Genomic DNA, 18,992 nt, shown 5'->3' with positions numbered 1-18,992 from the left:
AGATATGATGTCTAGAGCTAGATATGATGATGAGGAGACACTACTTGCTGAAGAGGATGATGCAGAAATTTCAGCCACTATGGTTGATCATGTTTGCCATGTCTATGATATTGTGGCTTTCATAGAAGAACTCTATGTTGGAGATTGGTTGTGCAGATTGGCAAGTACCTTAGTACACTAAGCAAAAGAGATGAATGGACAGATGAAGAGTTCAAGAAGATCAGAAGAAAAGCCTATGGTTATTTTCTCAAGGACGGATTTCTTTGGAGGCATCCAAAGAAAAGAGGTGGATTACCCTTGTGGGTTGTCTGCGATAGAGAGACACAGTTACAGGTGATGAGGGAGTTTCATGAGAGTCCTTGGGCTGGTCATAGAGGAGTGTGGGCTACTTATGAGAAAATCAAGGAGAAATATTGGTGGAAAGGCATGTATAGAGATGTTTCTCACTTTGTAGAGACTTGCAGAGACTGCCAGATGTATTCTGTAGTGCGTCATCGAGATGAGCTTCATCCGACCTATCCACTATGCATTCATTATAAGTGGGTAGTTGATTTGGTTACTATGCCTATGGGTCTATGGCAGATGAGGTATATTGTTTTGGCTAGAGAGGATCTTACCAATCATGTTGAGGGTAGATCTTTGAGAACGAAGACCACTAGTGCAGTGTGTAAGTTCTTATTGGAAGAAATTTTCTACAGGTATGGCTGTGTGGGTAAGATCACTACGGATCGCAGTGAACTGGATGCAGATGAAGCTAGGGAGTTTTTCTCTCAACTAGGAATCAATTTGGCTCTAACCATAGCATACAATCCAGAGGGAAATGGAAATAGTGAAAGAGGGCATCCGCCAATAGTGAAAGCATTAGCCAAAGCATGCAGAGGACGGATTGGAGAATGGCCAAGACTTCTACCATTTGCTTTGTGGGTTGATCGTATGACTCACAATGTTACCACAGGATATATGCCCGTAGAGTTGATGTATGGTCAGAAACCGGTTATGCCGACTGAGACTTGTGCTTTGACTTGGTCAGTTTTACCTTGGCAAGAGGATTTGACGAGAGAGGAGCTCTTAGCTCTTCCGATTCGGTAGTTGGAGAGAAGACCAGAGGATATTCAGCTAGCTATTGACAGGTTGAAGGTTGCTAGACTAAGAAATAAGGACAGGTTTGATAGTAGGCATCGCTTGCGGCCTAGAGCAATAGAAGAGGGAGACTGGGTATTAGTCTTTGATAGCAACCTTGAAAATCAGTATACTGCACTTCGAAAGATGGTGAAAAGATAGGCCGTACATAGTCAGACATGTCTTTGATAATGCAACATATGAGCTGACAGAATTGGATGGGACAGTGCTTAGAGTGCCTATTGCAGGAAAAAGAATCAAGATTTTCAAGAAAAGAGATGATGAGGATTATGCTGTGGAAGAATTTGCAAGAGAAGAGCAATAAGAAGAAACTTCAATAGAAGAGACAGATGATATGACAGATTATCTTGTTGATATACCGGAAATACACAATGAAGACATTGATCTGTTTGTGGATCTTGATGATAATGATCATAGGTAGTTGGCCCATCCGGAGGATGTGCAGGATTAGAGGGGGTGGATGTCGTATTTCTACGCATCCGAGGTGTGAAATCCACCCAAAAGTTGTGTGTGTGGGATTTGATACTTTGTACATACTTAGTTGTTATGTTTGCATTTTTATTCTACATGGGTAATATAGTAAAGAAGGGCTAGAAAAGGATATTGGTTTTGGCAGTGTTTACTGGGGCCAACTTCCTAATGGTTCAGAGAGCAGTAAAATCGTTGAAAATATTGAGCTCAAAAGCAGAGATGGAGTTTGCTGTTGAAGTTGAGGTACTCGGACGAGTTCGACATAAGAATTTGCTATCTTTAAAGGGATATTGTGCAGAAGGGCAAGAACGTCTCATTATCTATGACTTCATGCCAAATGTGAGCCTTCTGTCTCATCTTCATGGACAATTTGCTACAGAAGGCAATTTGGACTGGGACAGAAGGATGCGAATTGCGATAGGCTCTGCTGAAGGCATTGCGTATCTTCATCATTATGTATCTCCCCACATCATTCATCAGGATGTGAAGGCCAGCGACGTCCTCCTGGATTCCACATTTAAGGCGCACGTTGCAAACTTTGTATTTGCAAAACTCATTCCAGAAGGGGCAAGTCATGTTACAACAAGAGTGAAAGGAACTTTGGGCTATCTTGCACCAGAGTATGCACTATGGGGCAAGGTCTCAGAAAGTTGTGATGTATACAGTTTTGGCAATAAATTGCTAGAACTAGTTAGTGGTAGGAAACCAATTGAGAAGCTTGGATCTGGACAGAAGCGCACTATAGTAGAATGGGCAGTGGCCGAAGGATGACTTATGGAGCTCTTAGACCCAAAATTGTGTAGGATATGTGATGAATCGGATTTAAGGAGGGTGGTTCAAACTGCAACTATGTGTGCTCAGAATAGTCCAGAGAAGATGCTACCACCGGTGATTTTAGTAATGAGAATAAACTGGGAAGAAGGAGCTACGGGAAGAAAAAAGGGAGTTTTTTTCGCTAATCAGGGGGGAGGAAGAAGCTTAATTGAGAGGAAGAGCAAAAAGCAGATGAATGGGGAATCAGGGAGGATCTCGGCGACTTGGAAGGGGAGTTCAGGACAGGAAGAACAGGGGAAGGTAATCTTGATCGAGGGGAAAACTGCTGCTGTGATAGAGGAGGAGAAGAGGGCCATCAACAGTGCTCGGGTCATCACTTGTACCATATGATAACACAAAAACTAAGTAACCCAAAATATCGAGTTACATTTTGTGGCTCGTCATTGAGGAAGCAAGGTCACTTTGCGAAACAAGATTATAGGGAAGTTAGACACATGTTTGAAATTGCAGATGGACTGATTGATACTACAGAACGAGATGATCCTTCGATTATTGGTCCACAAAACCCCTTTCTGGCTCGTATGATATGCAATAAGCGACTTACAGAAAATGCAGATGACAGAGATGTTCATCATATCGAATTTGACCTTAAAAGTTCTGGTATTGTCTATCAACCTGGACATGCCTTAGCAATGTTGCCTTCTCAAGATGAAAAATCAGTGGATGCTTTTTTTTTCTGATCGATGCTGTCTTGATCCTGATACATTAGTGCTAGTAGAAGCTCGAAGTCCAACTGTGCCAAACACAAGGCCTGCAAAACCAGTGACATTGAGAGCAATTGTGAATTCCATCATGGATATTGTTTCAGCTTCTCCTAAGCATTATTTTTTTTGAGATATGAAGCAGCATTTACAGCACTTGTTGATACATCCTACCAAGCAAGTCGGAGGGGAAGCTAAGGGGAGTCTGATGCCCAGAAGGCTATCCCGAAATTCCGTGATGCAACTTCTTCCAAGGAGAACAACCACCAGACAAAACAAAATTGCCCAACAGAGCTCACAGCCCAAGGGAGGACAACCCCCCAAGCAGACAGCAGGAAGCAACACTCCCCTTCAAAACCAGATAGGCCACTCCCCGAAGAGTAATCCAAAGGTAAACCACAGACTGATGTTGTGGGAAGGAAGGAGACCAACAAGGAAAATGTGGATAACTTTCAAAACCCTTCAGGACTAAGGGCTCTTAACAAAATCTCAAGCAGCTGGCCTGTGCAAAGCAGTGAATTGGATATGGAGAGAAACATCACAGCCCAAGTTAGATCCCACTGACAATTGGAATCAGTGCATCAGTGTAGTAGTATCCTTCTCCAAAGGGTTTGGACACAACAATGCTCAAAGGCAAAGGCACACTGAAGCTAAGGTTGAGAAGTTTAGAATAGTGGTGAGGAAGGTCACTGAAGTCTTCCCTAAAGACCTCTTTGTAAAGAGACTTTTAAGAGGTGTAGAAGAATTCATTAAGACCCAATAGAAGTGTGTGCAGGCAGCATGGATGCAATTCAGAGTGAAACAGACAGAAATTGTTGTCAATTGTGTGCATTTGAAATCTTGCTTCTCATAAGCTTGGACTCTAATAAGAGCTTGTATACATGGCATGGGTCAATTGCATACATCACATGTGGTTTGTTATGATGTTTCTCTATGCTCACAGATAACTTGGCAGTAATACAATTGTTACTTGGCATCATATTTGCCTTGATTATTTGCTTCGATTGATCTTCTCTCTTGGAATTTCTCAAGAACCTCTGTGGTTGCGACTTTGCTTTCGAAATCCTTCGACATCAGATGAACACTTGTGCATCGTTGCACAATGCGATGGAGAACAAAGGGTCAAGAACAAAAAGTGGTCTTTGATGTTCCTTTGCTAAAGATGAAAAATTAAACCATGGTCATTCGGCTTTCAAAATGCCACATGCACTGCACGTCATGTAGGTCCATCGATAAAACCTCTTTGGCCCCCGGAATGGTAAAGCCAAATTTTATAGAAGAAGAAGAAGAAGTGGGTGTTAGCATATTCTCGTAATCCTAGAGGTCGGCCTCCACCTCTGCCCTGAGCATGCTAAGGATGCACTCGTCATTAATATCTTAGCACTCTTCAGAGGGGTTCCCAGATCCTAAGTCTTATGGCTGGGTCATGGACTCTAGCTCGTCAACTTGGGGCTCCAATTTTGACTGGGGTTGGGGCTGGGACTCCAACTACTAGGGCTCTCAGCTAGGGCTGGGGCTCCGTCTCGTGGCCATGGCTTAGGGCTCCTGAGGCTAGGACTCCTGGGATTGAGGCTGATCTTGCAAAACTTCCTCAACAAAAATCTACAATTCTTGCCCTCTCTCTGACCTTATATTGAGAGGCCAGGATGCTTGATATTGTTCTATGTTATGGCACCCTGGATGGAAAAGAGGGATTGCAAGGATGTCATGCATGATGTTCGGGTCACGGATGGTGAAGCAGCTGATCATATCTATAGCAAAGCCTCTTGTTAGTCAAAGTCTCTTGCCATCATAGTAACACTGTGTGCATGTGCTCAAGCATGTAGGAATCCTCCATGAATTCAATCAAGAAATATTCACAGATCTCTTGGAGGGAAAGGAGGGCAGAGGCGGTCCACCGCAACCCTATTCTATGTCACTCACAAATCTCTCTAACAATCCTCTAGAAAGGGAGCCTGTTGATTGCCAAATACATGTGGTGTGAAATGTGCCTAAGCTCATCAAGAACTCCCCTGTGTGCATTGTACCTTCCTCTCCTAGACTGAACCTATAACATAGCATCACCTTAGTTTGACGCAAGGCTTTTTTGTGGTTGGCCTTTTTGTTGTGGCATCTGCAAGCATATAACAATAAGCCCTTAGGCCTTGCATCACACCATGATGGTCCTCGGGCCTTGCATCAGACCATGATAGCCCAGGAAGGGGAGGTCATCACGGGGCAAGGGGGGCATGGTCAAAAAATTGAGGGGCCTCTCTCCCACCATGATTGCCTAGAGGGGAGGTCATCATGGGGCGAGGGAGGCACGGTCGATGGTTTGAGGTGTCTCTTTCACACCGTGATGGCCCAAGAAGGGAGGTCATCATTGAGCGTGGTCGACGGATTGAGGGGCCTCTCTCGCACCGTGATGGCCCAGGAGGGGAGGTCATCACGGGGCGAGAGGGGCGTGGTGGATGGATTGAGGGGCCTCTCTCGCACTATGATGGCCCAAGAAGGGATGTCATCATGAGGCGAGGGGAGCGTGGTTGATGGATTGAGGGGCCTCTCTCGCACCGTGATGGCCTAGGAAGGGAGGTCATCACGGGGCCAGGGAGATGAGGTTGATGGATTGAGGGACCTCTCTTGCACTATGATGGCCTAGAAGATAGGCAGTGAGACAAAGAGCCATGGAACCCTACTGCAAAAAAAAAGACAACTAGGCTTGGAAGATGAGAGGCCATACCTTAGTAGATGAGAAGCTTTGGGCTTTGATAGTAAGCAACTCGAAGATGTAGGAACAAAGTGGTAGGGGACCAGAGGAGCAACACGAACACGAAGAGGTAGGGAAACGAGGTGAGCAACATGAACATGAAGAGACAAGGAATGGGTGGCAATACAAAGAAGTAACTTACCTTGTGCCTACTATTTCTTTTTAAAAATCCAAAACTTTTCATCAAACGACAAGCCCGAAACTAGTATTTCTAAATTTCTTGTACCTTTAACAATAATAATAATAATAATAAGGAATGATTTGCCACCTTCAATGAAAAAATAATAATGTCTTCTGCAGCAATCTTGGGATAGACTCTGCCAGCACTAGGTTGAACCTCTGTGACATTGGGGTTTCTTGATTCTCTTTATAAGGGGAAAGGGAAAGTTTGTTCATATCATGACCACATCCTCAACTTCAAGAAGATTAGCCAATTCGATGTTCATTTCTTGTGTTTTGTCTACAAACTCGTCCTATTATTTGCTTGGTTCTTAGCCTATAATGTACATTCCATATTGGGTTTGATTCCTATTATGTGCTTGGCTCTGAGTATGCATGCATGGTTAGTATGTCTTGCTACTAAGAGTCTCGCCATGCACCTTCCCCATGGCATTTTGTAGTTTCTTTTTTTCCTTTTAATCAAATTCTATTTCTCTCTCTCAAAAAAAGGAAATGAGCTTCCATCGGGGCCGTGGCCCATAAAAAACTTGCTGCGGGCCACTTCAAGTGGCGTTAAATGTGAGCAGTACGGACACACTTCCTAGCAAATCAGTCTCATGAGTTGTGTTACTCCATCATCAGTGCTCACATAAAACCGTCTTTTAATGTATTTTTTCCAAGCAATATTCTTAAAGAATCGGTTAAAATTGAAACTCGTCTTAACGAAAACTGGCTATTTTTAGCATTTTAGTTATAAAACCAGCTACTTCCCTCCTAAAACTGGTTAGGGTTAAGCCTGCTCCTTTTTTCCATTGGATTGGAACAAAGTTTTTCATGAGCATTGGTCTACGATTGGCTCTAACAAACCTTGCATCTTCTTCCTGCGGTTGTCTTTGACAAACATCGCGTCTTTTCCTTGCTTTCTTTCCTCTTGCACCTCTTGTCTTCTGGTTTCTTTCCTTTCCATCTTGTACAAGGTATGCTTTATCTTCCCTTATTGGTCACAATGGTGTATGATGATGGCCCTCTTTCCGACTCTCGTCTTCTCCTGTCACAAACCAAAAGCAATTCCTCTTGCACCTCTCATCTTCTTCCTACTTTCCTTTGTCTATCTTTAGGTCATTTGGGGGATCTTCACCTTTAGGTCAAAACATTTACACTACCGGACTAGGAGAACTCTCTTGTGCAATAAGTGGACCAATTGGTAGTCCTGGGGCCTTGTGCTAGTTAGTAGTCCTTGGGCCAACCTTGCACCATTCTGGCTCATTGGCCTTCAACACGCGCAGTGCAATCAGGATGGGTCACAATAGTGCAATAGAGGCCCCCCTAGGAAGGTCCTTGGGCCTCACTCATGAACTCCATTTTTCCCTTGTCCTCCCCAAGGGTTTTTTTTATCCAAAGCTAGATACCTTTGTTTGAGTGGGGGTGTTGGAGCTATATATAGCTCACCCTATCTAGACTAGGTCTCACCTATATATATGTAGATTGTGAGATCAATATGAAATAGTCTTTGGGAGTGTATATGGTGTGTCTCTTTTCTCTCTCTTGCATCCCTACATATCTTCTCTCTCTACATCTCAAGAGTTCCTCTATCAAAAATTTAGGCCATGAAGCCTCTAAGACCCTATTTTGTATAGTAAGAAAAACCTTCACTGAATGCTCAAAGTAGTAAACTCCAATATCTTGAGAAGAACTCCAATATAAAACTTCTTGAGTTGAATTTTTGGGCCCACACACCTCATACCCTATTTTAGGACTCATTTTTGCTACTCTTTCAACAAGAATGATTAGATCTAAGTTTGCCTAGGACCAATACGAATGATCTCTATCCATGTTTATAGTTGTCTACACTTATGTTCTGAGTTTTGATCTTTTAAAGCATTTGACCAAAATACTAAAGCTAGAAGCTTTAAGTCTTGGATTAAAAGCATAACACAAAGTGTTTTTCCTCTTCCTTGAACTACATAGTACCCAAAAGTGTCTTGAACATGTCAGCCCACCGATCCAGACTCATTTATCCAAAAAAATATGACATTGTAGTTTGTTTAAGCCATTGCACTCTTCTCCAAAAGCTTAGAAGCTTTAGAGTCTTCTACTTAATCATTTACACTAATCAAAATCTCAACTCATTCAAAGATTTAAAATAGTTTACACTCATGTATCTTGAACTAGTTTGGGTAAGAGACTTTTCACACACACAATCTCTTTTACTTCAAGCTTTGGTCTCTTCATGGATTTTTGGTCATGGCTCTTAGGGGTATCATCTCAACTTCAATTAGAAACTTCTAAGACCAATTTCCCCACATCTGGACATGAGAAAGTTAAATTAGAGGTTTCTTCGCCTCTTTTCTTTTACACGCATTCACATAATACATACAGTACATACAAAAAAGAAATGAGAGATAAGAAATCACACTATATGATTGAAATCACTCGAAAGCAACCACACTGAGAATGATGACAATTGAAAAGTACAGGAAAAACTGAGTTACACTATATGGGAAGGAAAATTATAAAGCTATGGGTTTACACATGGAAAATAAATCATAGAAGTGATGCTGCTCAACACCCACTAAAATTACGATGTTTGACATTCCTCTACGATCCTTTGCAAGTGGATGCATAGTGCCACTATATCCACCCTCTCTGAACTTGCTCATCCTCCAAATGGACCACTATTACCCATTTTTATCTTTGGAAAGATCAACAAATAACTCAATCTCTTCATCCTCCACATCAAGAGAGGGATAACATTGTTAGACACAATCCGGTGAGGATCAACCTCAACAAGATAGATGGGATATGAAACAAGAAGCACAAAAAATGATGTCAAGAAACTCTTTGTATTATGAAGACATAATATACAATAAGGGAGTTCAAGATACCTTGCAATCTGTCTTTCAATGAGATGCCTCTCTCTAGGCAAGAAGAGGCAACTTAGTCCTAGTTAAGACCCTTCACATGATCTGTTTCTTTAAATCAAGCTTTGATCTGATTTGCTCAGACATTCTCATTCATTCAATGCTTCTATTTATACAACTTTATCCCTTGTTTACAAACTCAAACTCTTGCTTTTCAAATACAAAAGCTTGTTTTTGCCTTCCTTGCCTTTGCTTTTTACTTTTCCTATTTTTCTTTTCCTCTACAAGCCTTAAATCTAGATGTGACTTATTTTGGTCATCATAACTTTGTTATACAAACTCTGAATATGGTTATCCATGTACTCAAAATGATCCAAAGAACCTTGATCTACATACTAATACTATTCAAAATATGTCATTGTATGTATTTGAATCCATAAAAAATCCTCAATAAGTCATTATAACTTAATATTGAAAATTTATACTATTTTGGTGAACCAATTTTGCTACCTTAAAATTGTGTAAAGATCCTGTTCAAGTACACTATAAGCACATATTCAAAATACTTGTATGGATGTCTTTTCTTTGCTCTTCCTTTATAAACATGTGGTCTTATGATAGTGCGCAAAATTCAAGCATATGGTACGGGGATGTGATATTGGCACCACATGGCATTACGAAGGAATTACGTGATAGATCTGTCACTATTTGCATCATTACTACTGAGAAACTAGTGACACATATAGAAATGTAAATGGCTACCGTTTTATAAAGTAAATTTCCAACACAAATAGCAAAGGTTATAGAGGAAAAAAAAAGGTGGTAGGGCCTTTTACATTGAATATTCTTGCATAATTCATTTACCAATGTAACGTACACCTAGCATTCAAAAATTATGCATCAGGATTCCCTAAAAATAAGGAATCCATTGATTGCAAAAGCTAGATATAATCAACTTGACTACTTATTGAGCTTTTTCATCACTTTCTTAGGCTTGAGAAGAAGAGCTTCACTTCAAGCTTCCATGGCAGTCTTTGAGACCCTGAGGTATGTATAAGTCCCATTGATCTTCTACTTACTCTAGCTTATTCCAAACCTGTTCAAGTCTTTTTGGGGGAGAATTTGGGCATTTATAAGAGTTATACCATGGCATTGAAGCTAGAAACTTTTATATAGGGAGTAATAGTGACTTTGAGCTTTACTTCTTCCTTCTTGTTTTTACCTAAATCTATGTCATCTTCTATCTCTTCTTCCTTGGCCTTCATGGTTCGATCTATCTTTTCTGGCTCTTCCTCTTTTAGTCTATTTTGTTCCTTTGGATTCTTAGCTCCTTTGCTCTATCTTTTCTTTCTCTTTTAGCTTATTCCTAGCTAACTCTATTTGTTCTTCGATCCCTTTTTTTCTCTTTTCTTATCTCATATTTTCCTTGATCTTCTCTATGGCTCCATCTAATAAGTCCTTTCCTTCTTCTTCCATATCATCTTCTTGTATCTCCTCCCATATTTCCATGATTCTCTCCTTCAACTCTCTTCCTATCCTATCATCATTGAACCTTGTGGGTTTGCTTGGTTGTTGGGGTTGGGGCTATTGAGGTCAAGGTGCTCAAAGATCTAGGCTAGAGCTCCTTCTTGCCCTACTCTTCTTCCTTGGGTTGTTGGAGTAGATTCTTATTTATATTCTAACTTTTCATTTTTCTCTTCTCCTTTCCTATCTCATTATCTAAAGTAGAAGTGTCACATTCATGTAGTGGATGCCCTGCTCAAGGTGCTTTTTCCCTTCCATTCTCATCTTCTACGTCTATCCCCTCATCTACTTCATCATCATCCTCTTCATCAAAGGCATCTCGTGCCTTACAAGAGGGTGCCAACCTAGCCTCCCCCTCAATCTCAATGGATGGAGGTATTCCAAGATCAAGATCAAGCTCATCCTCCCCCTTCTCAAACTCTATTTCTTGAGGTGCAACCTATGGGTACAAGGGTTCATTCTTTTGACATGTCCACCTATCTTCATCTTCTTTCTTGTATCCTAACTCCATCATAATACTTTCTATCTTTGAATACAAATCCATTCTCCATCCTTCTCTCTTCACATAATACTCTATCACTTATTCCTCTTTTTGGACTCCTTCGGGTTGGCATTCTTTAGGATAGGGATAGTCAATGTAGAGTATTCTCCTTCTAAGTGGTAGTCAATGGAAAGATCTTCAGGGTAGTAGTATCCATCTCCTTTAGAAGGGTAGTCGTTGTAGACGTATTGATCTTTAGGGCAGCCTTCTTAGGTAGTCTTTGAGGTAGTAATTAGGGTAGTAGCAATTGGCTCCTTCTTATTGGGGATGAGGTGTTCTATGATCTGGGCAGTTGAGCTCATCCTTTCCCTTTTCTTCTTCGTCATTTTCATCTAGCCACAATTTTTTTTGTCTTTCACATGTTTCTTCTTTTCTTGGATCCTTTGTTCTTCTTTGGTTGGCTTCACTCCATTCTTTAGCTCTTGTACTCTTTCAACTCTCATCAGTTTCAAGTACAATTTGGCTTACTCTTTGGCCTCGTCAAATCTAGAGACAATCTCCTAGTTCCACCTCAGCATGATTTCTTCTTGTAGCTCCATGTCAAGATCTTGGACCATCTTCACTTGCCACAGTCTAGCACACACACACACACACACACACACATCTCTCTCTCTCTCTCTCTCTCTCTCTCTCTTCCCTCCTTTTCTTTTATCTCTCTCTCCCTCCCTCCCTCTATTGCTCCATATTTCTTCCTCTTCTTTATCACTATCCCTTTCTCCCTTCCTCTCTTTATGCATCTCTTTATAAATAAAAAGAAAGAGAGAAGTGAAGAAAATACAAAAACAAAGAGAGAAGAGAGAATGCATTTATCCCAAAGCTTGAAGAAGAATCCTTTCACACTTCTCTCTCTTTTCTTGTTCTCTCTCTGTATCCCTGTCCCTCTCACTATTTCTCTTTCTTCCTCTCACCTCTTCTCTTTTTTTCTTTCCTTTCTTATTTTTATTACATCTCTCTCTCCCCCTATCTCTATATTGAAGGGAATGAGCCCCAAAGTGGAAGCATAGAGCAGAAGCAAAAGCTATTGTGGAAGGAGCAAGAACAAGAGAGAGAGACACACATAATGTGGAAACTCCAATAGTTACAAAGGTGTGACTAGCATTCCCTTTATTCAGATGTCACTAAAAGAATAAATAATGAAGTGATAGTGATGGACTCTTGCCACCTACAATGTACAAGTGTGCGGGTATGCGAATACTATTACTATAGCTAATACACAAGCAGCTAGGCACAAACACCTTTACCCCCAATAACCTCCCACTTAAAGGTTAATGTGATCCTAGTGAAGAGAAAACAAGAAAAAGGTGACAAAGTACAAATGTACATAAGTATAATAGGACAAGGAAAGATGTCATGTCATCCAATTCCTGTCAACTTCCTAAGGAATGCAAAAATCTCTGTTGACAAACTTTTAGTGAGCATATCTATAGGATTTTTGTCAATTAAGATCTTAACAAGCTCAATGGAATCGTGCTCAAAGACCTCTCAAATAAAGTGATAACACACCTCAATCTATTTTGTCTTCACATGAAAGACTGGATTCTTGGCCACTTGAATAGCACTCATAGAATTTGAATGAAGTTTAGGGACCACATCATCAGATAATACCAAGGTTTACCACTAGATAGTCTAGGTAGAGAGCCTCCTTTCAAGCCTCAGTGGGGCTACAATATACTTTGCCTCTATAGTAGATAGGACCATGCATTTCTGCACCCAAGACATCTAAGAAAGAACACCTCTAGCAAAAGTGAAAACATAGCTAGAGGTAAACTTCCTACTATCTACATATCCTACATAACTAGAGTCAATGTACCCCATGACTCCGGTATCCTGGCCATCATAAAAAATGCACATAGTTTTTGGGCTCTTCAAGTATCTCATGATACCCTTAATAGCATCCCAATATTGTCTTCTAGGTATAGTTATATTGCATGCCACAACTCCCACACCAAATTGCTATGTTAGAATGAGTGGTAATGATGGCATACATCAAACTACCCACTGTGGATGCATAAGGGATCTTGGCCATCTCCGACTTCTACTCATCAAATTGCAAACAATCAACAATGAATAACCTTCACATGTGAAGCTACAGGATGGGCATTAGGCTTAATATCCTACAGATGAAAATGCTCAAGGATCTTTTGGATGTGCTCCTTCTGTGTGATAAGTAGAAGATCCCCTTAGAGTGATCACATGCAATGCACATCTTGAGAATGTGTGAGGTCTATCCCGTATCCTTTATCTCAAAGATCTTCTTGAGCTGACCTTTTAAGGCATCTAGCTCATCATGAGCACTCCCAATGATCAACATATCATCCACATAGAGGATTAAAAATCATAAGGCTATCATCATGAGTGCAATCGCATGATTCTTTCTCTTTTTAGTTAGTGTCTTATCATTGTCAGTCTATACGCAAGATTGTGTTTATGAGTCAAAGCTTCCATCTTGGAACCTTATTCACTTGTGTAACAGTCAAGTCCAATGTCTCTATCATCATGAGTTCATTCTTCTTCTTCCATCCACCATAGCTCCCTGCCATGTCCTAGATCCCGCACATTTCCAAATGGTATCAGAGCCTAGTTGGGCATGGCACAATGGGCATGGCACAATCCTTCTTTGCTCTCTTAGTCCCTCTCAAGCTTAGTCCAAGCTCAGGTTGAGTATCTAACTTCATCTCCTCACTTGAATCACACTCTCTCTGGCAACCATAGCCAACAACCTGCACCCACCTATCTTGGAGCTTCTTGATCTCCTTCTACAGGCTATATTTCCTCATGATTTCTTCTACAAAAATCTTCTCTAACCCAGAGCACCTGTGCCTATGACCATACACCCCAAAATTGGTGCACCTTGAGCCTAGCATTGTGCAATTTTTCTATTTGCTGCCATTTCAAAAATGCAGTCTGGTCATACAGTTTGTGGAGCCCGCCTATGCTATGCCTTATCCTGCGCATATAGGGCATTTGAAGCTCCTAATATAAGCTCTCTCCCCACCAAGTATTGCCTTGAATTTCTATGACAATTGTATGCATCAGCTGGTTTATCGGTCGGGTCAAAACCCTAGTTGCAAAGGCTCCATAGCCACAATATCAAAGCTTCATCTTTCCTTCAATTTATCTCTCCTACCAACCAAGCCAAAGCATAACCACCCTGGCACTGAAATTTCTAGCAAATCCACACATCAAGGACGGGAAGTTCTTGGAGATCCTTTGAATTTTTTGGAAAATTTGAAGGCTCGAGCAGCAACATGAATACCATAGCCATTAACATTCAAGCTTCATTTCCTGTGGCCCAATCTTCGTGAACTCAAGTCTTTGCTACTGAGAATTGCTTAGTCTTCAGCAAACAGAACCTCATTTCAGCAAGCATTCAAGTGATTTACTAGCAAGGAAGGGACTCAAGTCAAAGGACAAGATCAGCATCAAGAATCATCATCAAGCTCAAGTCCAGACATAGTATATCTTGATACTACAAAGTGTGTCTTCACACTACCTTGTACTTGTGTTTTTTTACACATTCTTTCCACTCTTCTGCTACAAAATCAGAGGTTAGAGGTTGATTCTCAGTAATGAGAATGACAAACATGAAGAATTTCATGAAGATGCAATTCGTAAAGAGTAGTGCAATCATTTCTACTTACTTATACCACATAGAAGATGTGCTTATTCTACTTGTAGAAAGACATGGAGCTGCCTATATCCAAAATGCCATCAATATCTCCATTTGTAGAACTGCTTGCGACTTTGTAGAAAGTGCAAGATTTTGAAGATATTTTTTACTGCCTCAAAGATGATACCTTTGCTTGAGGGGGACATGAACATGAAGACAAATGCAAGCAAAGTCAATAGAGAAGCAGACTAGGAGGACCATAAAGGAAAGGATCAAAAGAGCATAGTAGAGGAAAAGAGGATGAAGAAGAAGAAGATCAACCAGGAGGACCAAATGAGCAAAGTGAAGAACAAGTACATGATCAAAAAGCGTAAGCCAAACTACATCGACAAGAAGACCTATAATAAATTGAAGATCTATGCCAAAAGAAATGCTAAAATTTGCAAGGGCCTACCAGTCCTTGACCCAAATTTTACTAGTTTTTTTAGCCTTGTAATGCCTAGCCCTAATGCTTCTGACATAAGCTTGTAAACTCCTCATGTAGCCTTGTACTACAGCTTCTGTACACTTTTTGAGGCCCCTCTTACATCCTCTAGATGTCCACCATGTTTGTGGTATCCACACTTAGCCTTTTTTGTAACATCCTCTGGTGTTTTGCCATGTCTATGGTGTGCCCACACTTTGTAGGTGTTGCTTTCACTAAAGCCTCTACACACTTTGTACTTTTGGTTGTGATTGAGGAGGGGTGTTGAGATATTTGCAATGACACCTAATGTAGCTTCTTTGTATCAGGCAGTTTAGGTTGAAGACATGCAGGCCGTAGGAATCCCATATGCATAGAGAGGGAAAGTGCAACCCATCCAACAACTATAAAGCATTGTACTTGACTACCACTTTTTCATATATGATGAATGCAATAACATGATGCTTTCTCTTTTGAGTTAGTGTCTTGTCGTTATTAATCTATACACAAGATTGTGTCTATGAGTCCAAGCTTCCATCTTGGAACCTAATTCACTTGTGTAATAGTCAAGTCTAGTGTCTCTATCGTCATGAGTTCATTCAGCTCCTTGCCATGTCCTAGATCCCACACATTTCCACAATGCGATCCACTAGTCATGATGAAGGCATACAAGTGCACAAACTATCAAAGAAAACTCTTGTAATTATTGTAAATAGCCCCAAAATCACTACCAAATGAAGCTAAAAATGAGGGATAATAATCAGGTAATGAACTTTCCACAAACTCAATGCAAAGAATTGTCAAACGAAGGTGATCACTTGAATAAATAGTGTAATAAACTATAATTACAACATGCTAAAAATGAAGTACATTAGTAAGAAGTCAATGCCAAAGAGGGAGAATAATTGATATAAGATAAACAACAACTACCAGGGAATAGCTCCAACTAGCAGTGAGTGAATATGTGACTAGCACCAAGAACTATCAAAGAAGTAGTGTATCAAACTGAGATACATCCCATAGGCATAGATATCATATATAGAGCGGGTCTCACAGGTAACAGAAGAGACAAACCAAAGGCACAACTAACTGAGAAATGTAATGTAAGCTTAGTACATAACCAACCAAGATGCATATATCATTGACAACATCATGATAGAGATAGGGGTTAGCCAAAAAGTAATGCTAGATTAGCCTACTAAGCATCAATTTCATACATAAAGCATGACAAGAACATGTACATATCACCAAGTCCCATGGTCTCATTGTGAGATCCTCAAGCTCAATTGCATAACCAAATGCTCAATGTAATATCCAAATTCAATTAGGGGCTTCCACTGGATGTGTGGTAGTGGTAAATCATGAGGTTTAGCCTCAGTTTGCCCTATCTCCTTGTCAAAGTTTGTGATTTATTGCTTTGTATACATCAAAACATGACAAAATGAACCTCTACACCTATGCAACGAAAGCAATACCTAAACGTAGGGGGTTGGGATGTTTGAATGGTGTGATTTGTGTGTTGATTGTTGCTGATTTTCTGATGCACATCATGCCATAGAGTTCGTGATATTTTATTAAGAGGATAGTAGCACAAGTGTTATCTCGGTGCTATCCTTACATCGCCGCAATGGGTTAGTAAATGCATTGGGAAAGCCTGATTGTGCACCACATGTTTCTGATTTAAAATGATGTTTGAGCACTTTAGAATCATTCACCTTTGCATGTGCAAGACGATCATGGTGTCAGAAAAAAAACCTGGATGCATAGCACTTGTTTTCAATGACAATGACTCACGTTGGAGTGTGGAAAGACATCCTAAGCTGTAGGATAGACATTCGTTTCTTGGGGGACTATTTCGTGAGGAAACATGGTATCTCCTGGAGACGTTTAAAATGAAAGAGTGGAGTTTGTTCGTTTGTTTTATATGTTGAGCAGCGCATCAAGGGGCCAATCTTTGCGATGTAGGAGAGCTGCAGTGGGGCCCCGGTGTTTCTACCGAGAGGTTGTCTCCCATGTATGTGATTATCGTGGTATTTATGGCCAATGTGTATGGGTTCTCCCTCTGTGGAGTTTATAGAAAGGGAAACATTGGACTACAAAACTACAAAACTATGAAACTATAAACGCAGAGATTAGGCTTTAGGACAGTTCATCCTTTAGCAGTAGATTGACGCTCCTGACCCGCAAGGCCGTAAGGGTGTTTGTCTGTAATGAGCATGAGGTCCAACTAGTGCCATAGCCAGTGCTGGCCCATTTGAGGTCCCATCAACCAAGAACCATACAAGATGGGGATTGGGTATTGGTTTATGATAGCAATTTAGATAACCAATATATATAGTGCCATGCGTAAAGTTTCCAAAAGATGGTTTGGACCCTATGTGGTAAGAGAGGTGTTTGATAATGCTACTTATGCATTAGATGAGCTGGATGGGATAGCCATCAAACTTCAAATATAACAGGGAAAAGAATCAAATTATTCAAAATGTGAGAATCTACTACCTATGAGTTGTCAGAATTGGAAGAAAATAGTGATCATGATACAGGGGCTAGCCATGAAGATATGGAAGATGAAGAAATAAAGGATATGGTTGTAGAGGATGAGGAGGACTTAGAATCCGGTGACAACTAGGATTTTGGCACATACCGGAGGATATGCAGGTTCAGAGGGGGTGGATGTCATGATGTTACGAGGACAAGTATGGAATGCATCATCATCTGACTTCTTATTAATCAAGAGAGTCAATGTGATCTGAGTCATTAGTATTAGTGTGAGTTGCACGGATTATCCAAAAATACTAGATTTTTGGATAATTTTTTGATATTATTTATTGTAAAAATCTGAAAAAGTTAGAAAAGCTTCTAGATTAGGATGGCATGCAAAAAGCAAGTTGCTTTTTCAGCCAATTAGGGTATTTTCACAAGAAGGACAGATTGACAAAATCGTGCACGTTGCGATCAGTATAAACAGGCTGAAAACTGCAGATTGAACTGAAAGAAGAAGGAGTGATTTCGGAGATCCGTGATTAGGAGTCTTGAAGTTTTACCCCCCTTTCGGAGCCAATGGAGCCATCGGATTTGGGTGCCGAGCAGCAAAGAAGAAGCTGTAATTTTGATGCACGTTTTGTCCTACGAAGGAGCTCCGGGAGAACTAATGCCTGGAGATTGCTTCTGAGTAGAGAGAAGATTCCAGGTTCTTTCAATACATATTGATTCAATTCATTGTGATTTGTTTTTGTAGTGTTTACCACTTAGGTATTCTCTATTTTCTCTTCCATCTCCTATCTCTACTTCCTTCTACTTCTGATCCCCGGTGGATTCGACCTTTTGAGAAAAACCCTCCAACACCATGCTTCTATGGAGTGGGGTCTTGCCTAAGGAGAATCCTAAGAAATTTAAGGTAATATGTGGTAATAAAGGCAGGAGCAAGGCACGAAGAAAATTCGTTGATGAAGTGGACCATGGTATCATACAAATTTTGTGATGTGAAAATAAGGGCAGCTTTATATATAGTACAATGCGGATTATAGATTATTGAGAATTCATAGTAGTTGTGGACATTGGGGTCAAATTCCTTGAGGGTATGGCATGAATGTTTGGTTGTTCTGTTCAAAGGGTTGAGTGTTGCAAAAGGCCATCCAAGTGTCCATGTTGATGTCGTAGATCTGCCTTCTCCATGTAGGTTGGTATTCATAACTAAGCATAGACCTCAGCATTTCAAAAACTTTGTTTTACCAAAATTTAGCATCTTCAGGGCCCCATAGAGTGGGGTTCTGTTCTCTCTCCTTCAGCCATTTCTCCCTGAGTAACCTGCCTTTGATATTAATCACCTCCTCCACCACCTTGATGGGAAAAACTCTATGCAAAGTGGTGCAGAATCAAAAATTAAAATCAAAGGGGTTGCTAGCCATTTCTTGCCATTCCCAGATCACAAGGTCAGCGTGG

The 18,992-nt window shown here is 40.6% G+C and overlaps 1 pseudogene; it reads left to right on the top strand.

Annotated features, from left to right (window-relative positions):
* The first annotated feature begins 1,815 nt into the window (after nt 1-1,815).
* Nucleotides 1,816-3,279, top strand: LOC148032584 (PTI1-like tyrosine-protein kinase At3g15890; annotated as a pseudogene).
* The last annotated feature ends 15,713 nt before the right edge of the window (nt 3,280-18,992 follow it).

This window comes from Lygodium microphyllum, chromosome 8 (assembly GCF_053477565.2).
Source record: "Lygodium microphyllum isolate KBCC chromosome 8, Lygodium_microphyllum_v1.1.10, whole genome shotgun sequence".
Lineage (NCBI taxonomy): Eukaryota > Viridiplantae > Streptophyta > Polypodiopsida > Schizaeales > Lygodiaceae > Lygodium > Lygodium microphyllum.
Note: the sequence above shows the minus strand (reverse complement) of the source record. Positions and strands in the feature narration are given on the sequence as shown.